A 6,000-nucleotide genomic window follows, 5' to 3' on the forward strand; every position below is an offset into this window, starting at 1 on the left:
AGAAGAAAGAACATGGGAAGAAAAGAAGGAACATTCAAATGCACAAGTGAAATGGTCATGAATGATAAAGTGAGACAATTAAAATCCTTGGCTGAAACCATGCTGAAGACCAGATGTTTCCTGATACTGTGAGAGATCACATGGATGACAGGAACTTGGAAGCAGAGAAATGGAGGAAAGTAGAACATGGCTACCATCCAGTCTATTGGCCAGAAGTGGATCCAAAGAGGCTCCTTCATGATATTAACTTAAATATGTCCTTTAAAAGGCCTGAAAGAGAGGGGCTCCTGGTGGCTCAATTGTTAAGCATCTGCCTTTGGCTCAGGTCATGCTCCCAGGGTCCTGGGATCAAGCCCCACATCGGGCTCCCTGCTCAGCAGGAAGACTGCTTCTCTCTCTCCCACTCCCCCTGCTTGTGTTCTCTCTCTCACTGTGTCTCTATCAAATGAATAAATAAAATCTTAAAAAAAAAAAAGGCCTGAAAGAGAAAAAACAAGAAATATCCAGAAAATTGTGTGAAGAACATCAAATGAATGAAGATCTTACAGGAAAAATAGAAAGTTCAAACCAAGCAAGTGTCCACAGTCTGAAAATGTCCTAGTTTGAAAGTGAAATCCAGAAGCTTCCACTGAAACTTCAAATACTGCCTGCATCAAAAACATGTAACGTAACTTCAGAGAAATTTGGCTGAGGAGGAAATACACTGTTTAGTGTATTTCCCAACATGTATAGAAACATGAAGTCTTGTATCAGAGATGCAATTTTTACAAGAAATTGGCAACAGACATGAACAGAGAATTGGAGAGAACCACTCTCTCCTATCAAAAGGAGATTCTCTGCTATGAGAAAATAATTCAAGAAAGTGAGATGGCATCTGTCAGCTGAGAGAAAGACCAAGATGATTTATAACAGGTAAATGTGGGCTAAAACTGAGTCCAAATTCTGACCTTTCTCAAGGGGGCCTTTTGCTTGTGCTGCTTCCACCAGCAGTCCACAGAAGTCCAGAAGTGTCTGGAGACCCCCTGGGTCATCAGGTCTTCTAGGAAAGAGGCAGGTCATGCTGCAAAAGCTCAGGGATCCTGGCTCACCTGCCCCTTTGACAGAGCAGGCCAGAAGGGAGTGAGTGCAGAATGGATTTGGAGAATGACCAGCACACTTGGCTAGATTTGATTGAAACTGTGTGTGTGTGTGTGTGTGTGTGTGTGTGTTATTGCATTCATTAATAACTATTTGTTCAATGAATATCTATTGAGCTTCCACAATGTCTTCAGCGCTACTCTAGATGCTTGGAATGCAGTGATAAAAAAACAACCCAATAAGACCTGTGGACCCACTAGGCTTAGATCCTAGTAAGGGGCAAGTTCAGATAATAATGAACAAATAAGCAAACAGATGGTATGAAGTGCTAGGCAGACAATTACAATAAAGGTGGTGGAAGAATGGGAGTTACAGGATAACGATGAATAGGCGGCATTTAAATTGTGATCCTACTGGATAAGAAGACAGCCCAGGAATGTCAGGGAGCAGAATATTCCAGGCAGAAGAACAGGAGGTAGCATAGAGGATCTGAGCCCTTGGCTTCCGGGGCCAGGGGAAAGGAGCCAAGATGACAGGGTAGAGGAGAGTGGGAGAGGGTGAACAGGACCAATTGCACAGCTAGTATGTTTGGAGGGAGAATTTTAGCCCTTATGGGGGATCAGGGGGACCTGAACATGATGTGCTGTGTACTCTGCATAGGTCTCTTTGGTTGGGCAAAAAATGGAATTTAGGGAGGGGAGGATTTTGATGAGGGGACATAAAGCTATCTGCAAAAGAGCACTGGCGGCTGACACTGGGGTGCTCGTCATGAAAATGGAGAAGTGAGGACAGATTAGGGCTGTGTTTAGGGGGTTGCCAGGGGCAAAGACAACTCTTGGATGTTTTCTAACTACCCTGAATACTGTTTGGCACTACTTTAAATAAGCCTTATTTAAATCTCTGCAGGAAAACCCTGAAAAAGAGTCAACAGGGTATAGGGTTACACCCAGTAACATCTTGATTTTCTACTAAACAGAATAACAGTTGGACTTTACCCCAGGTCACTGCTCATATGGGTTTCCTATTGTTTTTTGGTGAGGAATTACCACAAACTTGGTGGCTTAAAAAAAAAAACAAAAACACCAATCTAAAAAGCAAAAGAAACAAAGCATAACAGGAACAGTCTCATAGATACAGAGAACAAACTGATGGTTGCTGGTGGGGGGCAGGGGGCAGATTGCTGAAATAGGTGAAGGGGATTAAGATGACACTTGGCATCCAGTTGTAAAAAAAAAAGAAGCCACAGGATGTACAGCAAAGGGAATATAAATAATATTGTGAAACTATGTATGGTGACAAATGATAACTAGACTTCTCATGGTGATCATTTAATAATGTGTATCAATACTGAATCACTATGTTGTACACCTGAAACTAGTATAATATTGCATGTCAACTATATTTCAATAAAAAATACCCACAAACTAATTATTTTAAAGTTCTGGAGGAAAAGAAGTGAGAACTCAGTCTTACTGGGCTAAAGTCCAAGTGTTGACAGGGTTGGTTCCTTCTGGATTCTCCTGTCTTTTTTTAGCTTCTAGAGGCTGCCTGCCTTCCTTGGATGGTGGTCCCTTCCTCCATCTTGAAGGCCATCAACACAGCATCTTCTTTCTGATTTCTGATTCTTTTATCAAGTCTCCTTCTCTGACCCCCTTGCCTCCCTCTTTGCTTTATAAAGATTCTTGTGATTACATGGGAACCACCTGGATAATTCAAGAAAATCTCCCCATCTCAAGATTCCTCATTTACTCACATCTGCAAAGTCCCTTTTGCCATGTAAGGTAATATATTCACAGGTTCCAGGAATTAGGATGGGGGCTTTTTGGGGGGAGACTTTAGTTAGCCTACCACACAATTCTTTATGCATTGAAGTTCTCCTAAACCCACACTTTCATAAATAGTCCCTTTGTGTATTAACATTCTCCAAAAGAGTCTATTTCCAGTGTTAGCCATTTCCTTGATTGGTGGCACAATCTTTGTCACTTATTTCAAAAGCAAATCAACATGGTAAATACTTAGCATTTAATAAGTATCTTTCCAAGGAAGTGAATAAATTATGGCAGTTTACTAACAATTTAGAGGTACCCTATAATACCAAATGCCATATGCCAGAAAGTGCAAATGAAATACAGGAATGCCAAAAAGTATAAATGAGTACCTTGGTGATTTCCATAACTGAAGCTATCTGACAGAATAATAACATGAAGATAATACACATAAAAGTTATTTACTTCTGACTAATTCTGCCAAGGTTTTAGTATAATGCAATTTTCATAATTGTAAGAATAAACCTAATTTTCTTTTTAATTCAAGAATCATAATCCAGTCAACTGAGTACCTCCCCTAGGTGGAGAGCCTTGTGCTGGGTTGTACAATCAATGTAACTTGTTGTTAATGTGGTACACAGTGCATGTGGGAGACAGGATGCAGTCGCTTATGCTCCCCAAAGATGTCCATGTCCTAAACCCTAGCACCTGAGAACATGTTCTATTACTTAGCAAAATAAACTTCACAGACGTATTTCAGGTTAAGGACTTTAAAATTCAGAGATTATCTTGGATGATCTGGGTGGAGGCTCAATCTAATCATGTGAGCCTTTAAAAGCAAGAAAAAGATGCAGCCGCAGAAGTCCTAGAGATTCCGAGAATGAGAAGGAGTCCATGTGCAGTCTACAATGGCAAGACCTTTTTTCTCTCATTTTTTAAAACGTGAGGTTTAATTTATGTATGATAAAATGCCCAAATCTTAAGTATTCAGCTTGATCAGTTTTGACAGATACACACAGTTATGTAAACCACTTCCTATTAAGACATTTCCATCGTCTAAAAAAATTCCTTCTTTGCCCTTTCCTCAACAATTCCCACCATTTTAAAAACAACACCTGTCCTCATTTTTGTCATCATAAGTAGTTTTGCTGTCCTAGAACTTCACAAATGGAATCATACACCATTGCATTAGTCAGGGTTTTCCAGAGAAACAGAATGAATAGGACGTGTAAATACATATATATTTTTATATAAGTTGAAAATCTGCAGGGTAGCCTGGTAGGCTGGAGACCAAGGAAAGAGGGGATGTAGTTCAGATCCAAAGGTTGCCTACTGACAGAATTCTTCCTTGTCCAGGGGAGAACAGTCTTTGACCTATTGATGCTTTCAACTGGTTGGATGATGTCCACATACATTATGGAGGGCAATCTGATTTACTCAAAATCCACAGATTTAAATGTTAATCTCATCCAAAAGACAGCCTCAGAAACATCCCAAGTATATTTGACTAAATATCTAGGTATTGTGGCCCAGCCAAATTGATACATAAAATTGGACCATCACAAATTCGTCCTTTGCCAATTTGGCACCCATATGCGTCTCTTTAAGCCGCACTTATAAGACAAAAACAAGGTCATACTTCAACTTAACATGATACAACTATGCAGTGTACAACTGACAATGAACTAACCCTTTCTCCAGAGAAGACAAAAAGTCTTTGGGTGATGTTTGTTCTTCTCTTTGGTGTCCTGTAACTTAAACACTATGATATAAAGTTAATGATACATAAATACTATGATATAGTCACTACATTTTATGCTACATGATGAGAGGATAAGAGAAAAAAACAAAGATATAAATATAGATATAGGTATAGATGTAGATACACACACACAAACCTAGTCATTGCCAAGTACATATTCAAACACAAACATAACAAAATGTGGAAGAAATACTTGTGATAATTATAGTCCTCATTTCTGTCATTGGTTATGTGGTCATAGCTGGTATTTATAACCACCTTCTTCCAATAGTCATTCTGTATTCCTTTTGTCCTCAGCAAACTTCTCAGTTGGTCATGGTTCTTTGCCTGGTGAGGTGACCCAAACCTTTGTTCCCGAGGGGTCTAGTCCATTATTAGTCTTGCATGGATTAGGCTGTTGTAGTTTTCCACTGACTTTAATCCCAGGGAATGGTGATATCAACAAACACCCTAAGGGATCTCCTGTATTCCAGACATCCTCTTATGAAAAGTTTTGGAGGAAAAACATTTGCCAGATTAACAGCTACATAGCAGGTACCAGGGGATGTGTTAAGTTTTTGAGCAATGAAACCACATCTGTTAAAGCAATTGCAATTTGAGGTGCCACTTGGTTAAATTAATGATAATCCACTGTCATTCTCCTAGTTCCATCTGTCTTCTTCCCAGACCACATAGACTGGTTGAATGGAGAAGTGATGGAAATCACCACCCCTGCTTCTTGCAAGTCCTTGATGGTGGCAATAATCTCTGCAATCCCTCCAGGAATACGGTATTGTTTTGGTATCTAAATGCATAATGTTTTAGGCTGAATTGTGTCCCTTCAAAATTCGTATGTGGAAGTTCCAATCCATGATACCTCAGAATATAACCATATTTACAGATAAAGTCTTAAAAAAAGTGATTAAAATGAGGCTGTTAAGATGGGCCCTAAACCAATATGATTGGTGTCCTTATAACAAGGGGAAATTTGGACAGACAGAGACACTAGGGATGCCCATGTGCTGAGGGAAGGCCATGTAAGGACACCGTGAGAAGAAAGCCATCTTCAAGCCAAGGAGAGACGAAGCCTCAAGAGAAACCAAACCTGATGACACCTTGATCATAGACTTCAAGCCTCCAGAACTATGAGAAAAGAAATTTTTGTTAAATCACTCAGTCTGCAGTGTTTTGTTATGGCAGCCCTAGCAAACTAACACACAAAGCTTTGTTGGATTTTTTTCCTATCATCACCAATACTGTTCTTATATTTCACTTCCAGCAATTGTAGAAAATATTTCTCAACTTTAAAAAAAAATTTTTTTTTAAGATTTTATTTATTTATTTTACAGAGACAACCAGAGAGGGAACACAAGCAGGGGGAGTGGGAGAGGGAGAAGCAGGCTTCCCGCGGAACAG

The sequence above is a fragment of the Eumetopias jubatus genome, unplaced genomic scaffold, assembly GCF_037043125.1.
Source record: "Eumetopias jubatus isolate StellerSeaLion01/CBP00866 unplaced genomic scaffold, mEumJub1_p1.0 scaffold_1, whole genome shotgun sequence".
Taxonomy (NCBI): Eukaryota; Metazoa; Chordata; class Mammalia; order Carnivora; family Otariidae; genus Eumetopias; species Eumetopias jubatus.